The 14,238-nt window shown below is 29.9% G+C and overlaps 2 long non-coding RNA genes across 4 annotated transcripts; both read left to right on the plus strand.

Moving 5' to 3' along the window:
• The first annotated feature begins 3,930 nt into the window (after positions 1-3,930).
• On the plus strand, positions 3,931-6,844 carry LOC148770582 (uncharacterized). 3 transcript variants are annotated; one of them, XR_016031414.1, is made up of 4 exons: positions 3,931-4,153; positions 4,551-4,739; positions 6,509-6,551; positions 6,653-6,844. It is a non-coding gene; the product is annotated as an uncharacterized LOC148770582 (long non-coding RNA). The 3 variants fall into 3 exon arrangements; XR_016031415.1 differs by having other exon boundaries at positions 3,933-4,153; positions 4,609-4,739; XR_016031413.1 differs by having other exon boundaries at positions 3,943-4,153; positions 4,625-4,739.
• Positions 6,845-8,000: 1,156 nt separating this feature from the next.
• LOC148770583 (uncharacterized) lies at positions 8,001-9,837 on the plus strand. Its single transcript, XR_016031416.1, has 4 exons — positions 8,001-8,206; positions 8,562-8,627; positions 8,897-8,952; positions 9,454-9,837. It is a non-coding gene; the product is annotated as an uncharacterized LOC148770583 (long non-coding RNA).
• The last annotated feature ends 4,401 nt before the right edge of the window (positions 9,838-14,238 follow it).

Below are 14,238 nucleotides of genomic sequence, written 5' to 3' on the forward strand. Positions count from 1 at the left end.
TTTTTTTATTTTATACACAATAAATTGCACAATTGTCCATTATTTTTTATTATTATTATTTTTTTTTTCTGGAATATTGCTGGACCCATGCCGTTATCGAGGCCACAGAATTTCTCCTCTTGGACTGCGATAAGGCGAATTCTGGGTTTTGGAAAAACAAATACGGGGTTCAATTGTCCATGCTTATAATTATGTTTTAGCGAATGGGATATCATACCAAGCTGATTACTCATGTACATGGGAATACAGCTGTGAATGTAGACGACTAGATGTATTCTTTTTTTTTGTTTCTTTACTCTTTCTTTTATACCAACTCGTATTTTACCACGTGTGTTGCACAGGCGAATATTGAAAAAAATATAAGATAAGCAAAATTATAAATTAATAAACATATATGTAGAAAAATATGTGCTTAATTGAAAATCAACATTTTCTTTTTTTGTTGAATAATATTATTTTAAGAAAAATGGAATTTTTTTTCTTATTCATCCCTCGATTTTGACCATGGTACAACACAAGACCAAAAAATTACCTTGAGTACAACTCTTCTCTAGGTGAGTCCATGTGCGTTAAAATTTTCCTCTTTGGATTTTTTTTTCGATAGTCAAATAAAATTGCAAAGCATTCCCTGTAGATGATTTTTAAGTTTGCCTAAATTGCAAAAAGACCACTCCCTCATTCTTAATCATTAAGCATGCAAGTACCCCACAATCCTATAAATAGAACCCAAGACTTCATATATTTCTTCATCTTCTCTACACATCATGAAGATCAAAGATCAAAATCTCTTTCTCTTCCTTTCCTATTTTTTAAAATTAGTGTGTAAAAAATCCCCAAAATCTCTCTTCCAAGAGTAAAATTCTTGACCAAAGGAGTAAGTCTTCTTCCTCTTCTTTCTTTTCTTCCTTCCTCTTTCTTTTCTTTTCTTTTCTTCCTCTCTCTCTCTAAAATTACTTCTTCTTCTCCTTGTACAGAAGAAAAAACACCCTTCCAAATTTTCTTACAAGAACAAGGTGAGAATACTAGAAGTGTGAATTCTTAAGGAAACTTTGATCCATGGTTTATTTATAATCTATATATATATATATATATATATATATATATATATATATATATATATTTATGGCCGAGCCGTAGAATTCATTATTCCTCAGTATTAGAAAAGAGAGGTAAACCATTGCAGAACAAGAAGAAGAAGTCCAATATCCAAACAAATTTCCCGACAAATTATTATCTCCAACATCTAAAACCCGCAACAAGGTGCAATTCTTTAGTGTCGAGGGAAGTTGGCCAATAAGGTTGTTATTGTTTAAATGCAACTACTGCAAGGAGTAAGCTCCTCCAATCGAGTTTTGAATGAAACCTGTAAGCTGATTGGACGACAATCTCGCGATCAACAGAGGTTGTAAGTTGGGCCAACATTCGGGAAGGGCACCCAAGAAACGGTTGTTTGAGATATCCAATTTGTACAAGTCCTTCATTCTGTAGAACGAGTCAGGTATTTCCCCCCCAATTTGGTTGTAGGACACATCACATGTATGCAACTTCACCCGTCGACCCACGGAAACTGGGATATCCCCGCTCAGTCGGTTCCCATTAAGGCGCAACACTGACAAGTTGTCCAAACTCCCAACCGATGAAGGGATTGGACTAGATAGCATGTTGGAAAAGATTCTCAACAAATAAGACCGGATAGATTATTTTCAGAAATATCCCATTCGGTTAAGGAAGCCAGTTTCCCAAGAAATACTGGAATAGTACCATTGAAGTAATTACCCCGCAAATTCAGGTTCCCCAACTTATTAATCCAACATCCGGTCATGACTTTGAAATATTGCCGTAGAGTTGGTTAGCGTTGAGTTGCAATGACTTCAAGCTGCATTTTTCGGAAACTAAATCGGAGATCCAGTTTGTGTTGTGGTAAAGGTTATATGAAGAGAGGTCGCCGTGTGCAACGTTCTTTGGAAGAAGAAAATGGGGGTTGTGATCAAACGAAAATTTATATTCGTTTTGTGAAAGATCAAGATATTTTCAAGCCAATTCATATTTCCGAGAAAAGGCGATTCCCCGGTGAATGAGTTACGGCTTACATCGAGTACACACAACCTTGACAGATTGCCAAGATCGTGAGGGATAATGCCAGTAAAATTGGCATGAGAGAGATTAAGATGTTGGAGTTGGTTCATTGAAGTGTGAATTATAGGGGTGTTTTTCTTCAATTTTATGAGATTTCAAGGTCAATTAAGTAATATAGCTTAATTATTAATTAAACCGGGTATATAATAAAAACGGGGTTGGTATTAGTATTAGTAGTAGTACTAGTACTTCACCCGTGCGTTGCACGTGCGTTGCACGGAGGTCAGTTTCAAAATGAGAAAAGTAATAACATGTAAACGACAATCTGTTTATAACAACATTAATTCGTAAAATAAAACGAACATAAATCAAAAAACATAAACATATGAAATAAAATTAAAATATTAAAACGCAAAACGCGATATGAATTCTACTAGAAAATCACGAATTAGCGACGGACATTAGTGACTACTTATAGGTTCGTAGATAAAAGGGCTAAATACAGTTTGCACCCTTAAAGTATAGTGCTGGTAACACTTACCCCCTTAAAGTTACAAATGTAACACTTACCCCCCTCATTAATGAATTTAAAGGTAAAACTTTGACTTTGAATATGTGGCATTTTTTCTTCCCAAATTATCCTTCTAGCCATTATATAAATAATGAATATGTAATAATAAAAAAATTCGGCAACTTTGCAAAAACTTAATTTTATTATTTCAATATTGTAAATTTACGAATGAAAAAAATTGAATTTTAGTTTCATTTTTGTTTTACCTTGTGTTCATTTGTAGCTAATAAAAAGTTAAACAATTATTCGAATTTTAATAATAATTTTATAGTTTATATAGTTATATTAATGCGTATATGACTCTAATATAATCCTCCGACTTTTTACTTTGAGAATCACAATATGTATTCAAAAGTTAATAAGAAATCATAATTTAAACGTCTAAATATTTAAATATTTTTTTATTGAAATTTATATTTAAGTAACTGAAATAAATTTTCAAATCAATAATTATTATAAAAAAATTGGACGTTTAAGTCTTGAAATTATTTTTTTCTTGCAAATGTTAACGTATTTTAAATATTTTTTAAAAAATATTGAGATTTTTATTTATATTAGGGTCTATAGTAATTAAAATGTGGGGTTCAACATAAATCAAAATATTTTTTTAATAATTATTACATTTTATAAAATTTAGTTTTTGAAATATTATTGAAAATATATTATTATATGCATTAATATAATGGTTAGAAGGATAATTTGGGAAGAAAAAATGCCACATCATTCAAAGTCAAAGTTTTATCATTAAATTCATTAATGAGGGGGGCAAGTGTTACATTTGTAACTTTAAGGGGGTAAGTGTTACCAGCCCTATACTTTAAGGGTGCAAACTGTATTTAGCCCTAGATAAAATAAAGAAGTAGCGATAGAATTTGCGACGGATAGCAAATTCGTCCCTTTACTTTTAAAACTTCATTTATAGCAACGGACATTAGTGAGGGATATGAAATCTGTTTCGAAAATAAATATTTAGCAACATCTGTTGCAACATATAATAGATCCCTCGCTAAAACAAAGTATTTTAGGCAAACAAAAATTAGCACCGATAAAAACCATTTTCCATTTCTAAAATAAAATATTTTAGAAAAAAGAGTGCATGTTCAAAAATTGTTGCATTAAAAAAACATTTTTATTTTCCATCTATATATATATAAAAAGACAATCCTTGGCCTAATATGTTGACACGTGGCACATTTTAGGGTTAGAAACCCTAGGCAACCCTAGGGGTATTTTCTGTAATTCTTATAGTCCTAAGGACTGTTTTTGTAATAATTGTTTTTACGGTTCTTCATATGCCCAGATCTAAAAAAACACCGTTTCATTAAAAAAAGAAAAAAAAAAAAAAAACTTATCTGCACAATACACATCTCCTCAACTGCATCAACACATCGTTCACAGAAATCTTTACAGAAAATTGAAGATTTCAAATTCCGTCGGAGGTGGGAGTGGAGCAGCCGCTCATTGTTTGCCGGTGGAAGCCTCTGCCGACGTTGCTCCAAATTTCAAGTAAGAGTTTAAACTTCCGGGAAAAACAGAGGAAACACAAATTTTGGGAACGAAACAAAATTGTTGAACTTCCATCGGACATGATTTTTTCCATAAATTTGAGTTTTCTTTCTTCAAATCGGAAATCTACATATTTCTGCAAAACCTTATTTATAATTGCTTAATTTACCGATTCAATCCCCTTTTAAGATAGAATCTCCAGGTTATGGGGCAAGAATTCATTGCCGTTTGTTGGTTTCCCTAGAGGCTTTTCTGTCATTTGCTTTTGGTCGTTTTTATTTATTGGTTTATTTATTTTTTTATTTTTTTGTAAATGATCTAAAATCTTCTTCTATGTTTCTCGACGACGGTTTGGTTTTTTTCTGTATTTGTTCATCTTCTCTTTTACGTTATCCAGTTTCCTCCGCTTCTTGCTTATTACATCATGTAAAATTCCTTAAAAAATTCGAACGAAGAGCAACAAACAGGTAGTGTTCTGCATCCAATTGTTTCTATAATCAACGAAGATCATAGACGAGTGGAGTTTTTCCAATTTCGGGATTTGTGAAGACAGACAAATGCGTAAAATTGGAGAAATATCTAGGTGGTATGTTTCATTTTTATTTTTATTTATTTTGTGTTTGAACTCTGATATTTTTTTTTGATAATTTGCAAATTAGCATTGAATTATGTACGTTTGTTTGGAAGTATTGATTGAATTGACGGAATTGGTTGAATTAGCATATAAATACTTATTCTTCTATTGTGTAATATATACTGTTTGTGGTTAAGATGATTATATAGATTTTTTTTTTTTTTTTGTGTATGTTTGGGGTGATAAAATATTATCTACTTTGATCATAAATGTGAATTCAGAAACCACAATTGAATATATATATATTTTCAAGTGTGTTTGCATATTTATATCTATATGGATAAAATGCATCCCAAGCCTTTTCTCCCACCTCTTCTCTCATCAATCCTCGATAAGTATCCCATGGATCTATTCCTAGAACAATAAGGACTTTATTGTGTCATTCTATCTGATTGAATAGCTGCAAATATGTGTTGTCTGGTTATATAAAAATACTTATATGTATATATGAATATATATACTCTTATATATAAATAAGAATACATTTTTTCCTGGTGCTGTTTAGAAACAACTTTTGTACTCTTCGTAGTTTTTCCGTATCTCCAAATAATTACACTACACGATGATCCCCTTATATTTCTATGCTATTTTCTCGAATTTTTAAGAATATAATCGTTTCAAAAGCTGTAGCATTACCAACCCTTTTTTAGTGCAATAATTTTCAATATATAGTTTTGCTGCATAAAAAGATTTGCATAAAAATTGTTCCTCCCATATACGAGGGATAGTTGCAATTTGTAATCAAATAAATTGGGTTTATCTAAGGTTTTTCTTTTAATTTGTTTAGTAATGAGTTATGATTTTATTTGCTATAATTTAGGTTTAAAAAGCAATAACATTCTGTTGAAGCGAGAAATTAAATTAGTATTTTGACATGTAATTTCAGTTAAATGCTATGTTTGAAATTTAATTAAGCAACGTGGAATCTGGACATAGTATTTTGAATTTACATTTCGAAGAAAAGTTTGAGTGACCATTCTGCTATAGTGATTTCCAATACTTTTCCGATGTTTTTTATTGCTTTCTTTCGAGGTCCTTTTAATTTATCAATGTCTTTTATCTTTTTCACAGCTTAGCTTTATTATGTGGTATAACCGCAGGTTGTATACATTTCAATTGTCTGACAATTTAACATACAAAAGAGTAGGAAAAAGCAAGTTTTTTCGGGTATGAACTTTTTAACTTCCGCGTGTTTTTTAAAAGCAGTAGCGAAAAGCAATAGGGTTCTTATTTTCAATTATTTCTTCATATAAGATATGAAAGTGTGTGCGCTAATGTGTTTCGTGCAATGCAATTTATATGTGTGTGATGTACTGTGTTTATGTTTGTGTTTGTATTTCGTAAGGGCAGATTTTATAAATGCATCTCATTGGATTTTTTTCTGATTTCTTTAAGAAGTTAGTAATTCTGGATTTTAGATTCATAATTTTTTTTACTGTATTTTAGAATTTTTTTTACCGCATTTTAGAGTATTAGTGATAGTCTTTTTAAGTGTTTTGCTGCAGTTAGGTGATTCTATTCTGTCGGCCACATTCATATCCGTAGTAGGATTGTTAAGTTGGCTTCAGTATGCTGTCTTATAGGTTCTTTAATTGATAGTCAAGTGTTTTGGTTATGCCATCTTATGTTTGTTACTACCCTACCCCTTTCCAGCATTACACAAACACACACTATTTTCCTTCAAATACTATTAGTTATATTTTTTGTTGCTTTTCTTGCAGATGATAATATTGGCCGATTTACCAAAATTCTCCCCCATATAAGGTTAGTGGATCGACCATGCACTATATTTACGACTTTATGTTCTTCCAAAAATCAGGGTCTTATAATGATTATCGATCGATGGGAGCTTTATGGTTTTTCAGGTCTCCGAAGGTTTTCAAATTTCAAATTATTTGTAGTTATTATGATTTCACTGTTAGCACCCGTGTGGGAACTATCGAATTCAAAAAACAAGTTCTTATTTTGTTATAGAAATTTTAATTAAGGGAAAGGAGAAACTTTTTTGTATTCTTAGTGAGGTTTATGCTCATTATACTAGATTATATTGACATTCATCAATTGATTACGATGAAGCCTATCATATATAAATGTGCTTATATAGGATATTTTTGGGTACCAACATCCCCTTACTTGTGAATTTCGGATTATGTGGAAATTTAAGTATAACAGTGACATATAGATGTGCTTATGTATGAAATTTGGGAAACAACAACCTGTTACTCACATATTTCGAATTATGTGGCTATTTAAGTGTTATATTGATGCTTTATTTAATGATTTAACCATATCTACCATGCTTTTGTATGTATGTGTATTTTTGTCATTATTTCAGTATCATAGTATTTTATATAGAATTTGAAGCAACAACTAGCAGATGTCAGCTAGCAGAAGTCATTCAGGCTTATGAGTTCCGGACTGAAGTTATTAGGAAACAAAAAAGACGTGCAAATCAAGCAAATGAAGAGGGAATAGTCCATCTTCTGATTATGCCTTATTGTAAACATATGATAAACTATTTTAAGAGTTGGTCTATAGTTATGTCTTATTTTTAAACTTATTTTTTTAAATATTTGGATAATGAGCTTATAAGCTATTTGGTATGCATTATGAGATCCCGTTATGTTTTATTTTTCTTAAACAATATTCTAAATGATTATGAGTAAAATAAGGAGGTTGTAATTATCATTTTGAGAAAAAAAAAGGGTACTAAATGGAGAGAGTAGAACCTCAAATGGATGGTTGTTATTGTCCATACAAGGATCATTTTTCGTAATCCAACACCTTTAGGTTGTTTGTACTTATATCAAATGAGAATCTAATTTTGTTTACAGGTTACTTACATGTAATGGTTGATTTGAACTAAACATTTGTTTTTATTTTGTTATTATTGTGTTATTATTTGCACTGATGATGAAAGTGCATTGAAGAGAAATAGTTGTATTATTTGGTGGACAATATTTTGTATTTTCAGTTGGAGATAATACAATTTGTTTTACTTTATATAACTATTATTTTAATGATCATTAACAAAATTCACTCCATATGTTTTCCTTTTTTTTTCCGATAAAACTCCATGGGTTTTCCTGAAATTCTTAGAATTATTTTTTCCCACTCTATTCGATTATGTGCCATAATATAACACAACATTCTTCACTATATTCACCGTGCAACGCACGGGTGTATTACTAGTGTTTTTTATTCCGAAAGGCCCACTACCACCATAAGTCCCCATCACAAACTTAGACCTATTTCTTTCTCCCACTCTTCTACACGTCTTCGTATTGAGATTTCAGGGTTCAGACCATTTCCCAGATTCAATTTTTCATTCTTCAGGTCGTTCCACTCCCGTCTCAGTTTGTTCCGGCGGTGATATTACTCGGATTTATTTGATTTTCAAGGCGATTTATTTATTTTAGGTAATTCTTGGTTTTATCTTTGTCTCAAACACACTCACCCTTCAATGTTAGGGTTTTTGCTAAATACCCGTAATTGATTATGTATGGTATTTATTATATATTATATTTTGTTTATGAGTTTTTAAAGATTTTCTTGTGTGCACCATTTTGATTGATATGAACTTAATTAATAATCTGTAAATTTTATTTCAACTGTGAATATTGGATTTAAATGGAATGAAGTCCGAACTATTGTTGAAATTAATTTTCATATACCAAGTATAGAAAAAGATGTTATACAAATTTTCTGGTATTATTCTTAAAATATGTTAATTACAACAGTTATTTGCCATTTCTTTTTGTTGATACTATTCAGATTATGATGGGGGCTAAAGATAACCAACCAAATATCACGATCATCCTACTGCAACATTTGCCTCTGGTATGTTATTTTAATCATATCCTTTTACTTTTTTTGCGATTAATGTGTTGAATTTATTTAACTATCCCTACTTTGTTTATCTTAATATTAATTCAATATATTGCCTTGTTCTGAAAGAGGATAAAATTTATGTTTGTGCCCTTCAATGATATAATCACTCGTATAGAATTTTATTTATTATTGGGATATTCTATGTTAAAATTCAAAATTATTAAGGAGTTCTTGATGTTTGATGTCTTATTTGTAATTTTATTCTCATCCATCAACAGGTACCTTGCAAGATCATAATATAAAACTGCTAAGGTTAACTATGTGATGGTTGCAGGTATGTGAGCTTTTCATCTTACATAACTGGTTGATTTTTCGTACTTTGTCATTCTGTCTTTTAGTTCTTTAATCAGAGGAGTTGAGAGAACCCCAATATTACGAGTAGCCCATTTGATAGTTTTAGTTTTTAGTTAGACATCTATTTAATTTCAATATTGGACCTATATAACTCTACATGCTTTGAGAATGATTATATATGAGACTCGCTAAAATTTGATTAAGATACAATTAATTACTAATTGCCTGGAATGAATTTTGAGTGAGTGATTGCAAAAATAATGCAAATACCTAATATTATGATTTTGCATCATAGTCATAAAGCATCTGCTACGTGATCAAGTTATTCAGAGTTTTAAATATGAGAAGTTGTTTTTCATCTTCACTTCTTTTTCTACCCGTTCAACTCAATGCAACTTGCTTTGTTACCCACTATGTTGTTTCTTCTTTTCCCTTTTTACTTCTATACCACTCATTATTTTCCTCGTCTGTTCTCGTAAAGGTGCTAATGGAAGGCCTCATGAAATGGCTATTAATTAGAGAAAGTTGTTGATGATACTTGGCTTGATGCAGTTGGAGGACCAATATGAAGGAAGAATTTTTCAAGAGCAATTGCAAGCCATCATTCAAGCAGCCATAAGTAATAAATCAGAGTCAAGCACAATGATTTGTTGGATCTGCTAGTGCTCGACTAGTGAATAGGGTCAAATTATATTTGTAGTATAAAATTTAAATATTTATGATGATGTTGTAGACTTTAGAAGTTTATTAAGGCCTGTTTTGGTTGGATGTGATCATAAGATTTTAATTTGTAGTCAAACTTATAGGATTTTGTACTAGATTGAATGGTATGAAATGGAAAATTGTTAGTTTTGTGAGATTAGCATCAATGTGTTTTAATTGATATATATATATATATATATATATATATATATATATATATATATATATATATATATATATATATATATATATATATATATATATATATATATATATGGGCATTTAATATTGGATATTTATTTATATTTGTCGATTGAATTATTTCCAATGAAATAGTGACGGGTATTAGCAACGGACAATGATAGAATTGGTGATTAGTATTAGTCTCAGATTTGGCGATATTATAGTCTGTTACTAAGTTAGCGACGAGCATTGCGACGACTGCCTCTGTTGCTACACATTAGCGACGGAGTTGACCATTTCGAAGCTAAAATTAGCGACGCGGCTTTTAGCGACGGATTAAGCGACAAGCAGAATACGTTGCTAATTTCTCATTAGTGACGAATTTGGACAATTTAGCGATAGATATGTCCGTTGCTAAATCGCAGTTTTCTAGTATGTGAAATCATTTAAAACATACGGTATGACATATGGTATAACTCTATTTCATGGAATGCAATCTACTACACCATGTGAATCTTCTGCAAAATAAATGCGTTCAATTAGTGATGCACATTAATCAAACAACAATACAACTTATAAATACAGCAAAAGAGATAAGAAGTATATGCCACTACCGTGACATAACGGTGTATAAAACATGAAAGGAAGAATACCACATATTACTAATACTTATATTAATACTAATACTAATAATAATACTAAGGTTACTACTAATATTAATGATAATCCTAATACAGATCTTAAAGTTAATCCTAATTCAAATCCTAATACTAATCATAATCCTAATACTATTACTAATCACTAATCATAAACATATTACTGTACATGTGGTAGAAAAAAGAAAACAAAGCCAATATTTACAATATAGTAAATTCGAACATGTATCTTTATTTTATAGAAATAATATTAATATTTAATATTAGATTAGTAAAAAAAACATATTATGGCCGTGTTCATGTAAAATGTATAATATCAAATGATTTATTCTACAATATGTTTTTCTTACAAATCCAAGTTTATGAATTAAAATACAAAATTTTCATAACACCACCAATAATGAAATTATAATTAGGGAATATTTTGAATTGAATTTAATTAAATTCAAATTAAATTAATTATTATTAAAATTAAATTCAAAAATAAATTTATTTAGAATTTCCAAGAAAGTTGATATATTTAGAGCGCTTTATAAGTGGTAGGATATAAATATATTAATAAATCAATTAAATATATGTAACTACCTGTGATTTTTGAAAAATGGTGACATATTTTTCGATGATTTATTTTCACCAATCAATTTGTCACATGTGATGAAATTGAATACATGTCACCAATTGAAATTGCCAAATGTCAAACAACTCATGGTGGAATTCAACTTTTATATATTATATAGATATAGAGATTAGTACTAATATCAATACCAATACTAGTACTAATACCAAAACTAATACCGCCCCTTATACTAATGCTTATACTGGTAAAAATAAATATTGGACTACTGTTGAATTTGTAGCACCATATACCAGTTTAAGAAAAAGAACTACTAGCACATTTGCTGCTTATTCCCCTAGATGTATATAGTCATTATTCAATCCACAAACCAATTTAAGAAACACAAGTCCACCCATATTTGGTGTTTATTCCCTGAATATAATGATTATTCAATAATGCTTGAAGAAAGGTGAATAATTGCTATCAGTGCATTAACTATATGTACTCTAATAAGCTCTCACTCTATGTTTTCTTAATAAAGAAATAGTAAATAACAATAAATAAAAGTAAAATAAATACATAATAGTAAAGTATAGATTTAAGGTCAATTAAGTAATATGGATTATTTATTAAGTAATTTTTAATGCATATTAATTAACAGTTTTCGATTCATTAAATAATGTGACAACTAATTTCGACTTATATGGAAAAATGGAAAGGAAAAAAAAAAGCTACTATCCTTCCTATGCAAGAGTTTGGGACAGAAATGTGTATATAATTAAAACGGGGGGTTTACATAAAAAGGAAAAAAAATCAACCCTACGCAATATAAGATGGGTTGCAAATTTACCAACTGCAACCCGACCCAACATTAAAAAAACTTGAGGGATAGCCAAACATTTAAATAATGGGGTGTAAATTAAAAGGGGAAATTGGCTAGACACCCCTTATTCTAGACTTATATAGGTGGAGATCCAATTTGTTAGATGAATATAGGTGTAGGTCCCTTGACTCAAAAAATTAATATAAATTAAATAATTTTACAAGTTATTAGACATAAATACCCTCAAATTATGAATCGTTTTATATGGAATTAGTCTTTTACGTAAAGAAGTGAGAAAACAAATCCCCCATATCACTATCTTCCTTCCATAAATTTCTCTCTCTCCCCTCCCTTCTCTCTTCTCTTCTCACGTATTTCTTTTTCTCTCTCTCTCTCTCCTTTCTCCTCTCTTCTCACGTGTTTTTTCTTATCTCCCTCCTTTCTCTTTTCACGATTTCTCTCTCTCTCTCTCTCTCTCTCTCTCTCTCTCTCTCTCTCTCTCTCTCTCTCTCTCTCTCTCTCTCTCTCTCTCTCTCTCTCTCTCTCTCTCTCTCTCTCTCTCTCTCTCTCTCTCTCTCTCTCTCTCTCTCTCTCTCTCACGTTCTCTCTCTCCCTCCTTATACTCTCTTTGATTTTTCCGATGGAATACATAGCGAAACAAAAGAGAGTTTCCTTACATTATGAGATTACATGTTGGTGAAAGAGTTAATAGCCGACAACAAACAACTCATTGCTTACAAAAGTTAGCTCTTTACTTCTTCCTCTCTGTATTTATTTGTAGTGATTTTATAAATTTTGTTTGTGTTTTCTAATTGATTTTGCTCCAGCAAACAACAAAAAAATTTTGCAATGGCAAAATAAATTTGAAGCATATAACAGAAAACTGCAAATTGCAATCCATAACAGTTGATTTTTTGCAAACTGCAAATCGCAATTTTAGACATTGGAAGATTTTGTTGTTATTTTTTACATTTGTATTATGTTTATTATTTTGATTAATGTTGTTATTGCGTTTGAATTTAGATGGTTTGGATCATATTTTCAATTTGTTGTTCGCAATTAGATGAAATAGTTTGTTGTTTGCATTTGGTCGATTCATAGGCAGTCTACCGTTTGCAATTAAATAATGCAAATTATATTTTTCAGTTTGCTGTTTGCAATTTGGTGAAAGCATTGTGGAAGTTTTTTTGAGCGTCTGCGTTTTTCAGCAAATATTTCTTTTACGACCTGATGTTGTTCTTTTATTTAAAATTGAGAGAAATATTTTTTGGGGAATTTGATTTGATAGAGAGATTTTTGGGGATTTAATTTGATAGAGATATTTTGGGGTGGTTTGATTTGGATTGATTAAGGGTGTTTTTGCCATAATAAATACAATTAATTTATTAAAATACAGGATTTTTGACTAGGATTTATTCACATAAAATTTAACATAGAGGGACTTATAACAAATTGCCCCAAATTAAAATAGCGTTCGTAGAAGCAAATCTTGAAATTGATTCTCACAATCATATTACATTTTGGGTGAATGTATAAATGAATTATTTTGAGTCAATAAATTATTTAAGATAAATGCCTCCCTATTTACTCAAATCTTGAAAATGATTATTTAAAATCATATTTCACTTTGCAATCCTTGTTGATATATATATATATATATATATATATATATATATATATATATATATATATATATATATATATATATATATATATATATATATATATATAAATGCTTCCGACTAAAATCTTTTTTTTTTAATTCTTATAAGATCTTGAAAATGATTCTTAATATCATAGTACGCTAATTGGGTCAAGATATCAATGAATTGCATTCTTTTTGTTATATTATATATTACGTGATATATATATATATATATATATATATATGAATGCCTTCCATATATACTACCAATAAATATTAAGATTTTATTCTTATAATCATATGCCATTATTGGATGTAACACGCGCGCACACACACACACATATATATATATATATATATATATATATATATATATATATATATATATATATATATATATATATATATATATATATATATATATATATATATATATATAGGTGTGTGTCTTCTTGTCGAATTAAATCATTATTACATATAGAATTATCATTGAAAAAAATTCTTTGGAATTGTAATAATGAATTTGGTGGGAAGCTTTGTATTTGTGCGATGATGGTGATGATGTGTGTCCCCAAGTAGTTAAAGGACAAACAATTAGCATAGATCTGGACCCATGTGACGTGGCAACTTGTATGAGGAAATGCCACATGATTCTAGGTGACAACAATGTTAGAGACGCTCGTTGCTATGCTAATAATAGG

The sequence above is a fragment of the Erythranthe guttata genome, chromosome 5, assembly GCF_056151865.1.
Source record: "Erythranthe guttata isolate IM_541 chromosome 5, IM_541, whole genome shotgun sequence".
Lineage (NCBI taxonomy): Eukaryota > Viridiplantae > Streptophyta > Magnoliopsida > Lamiales > Phrymaceae > Erythranthe > Erythranthe guttata.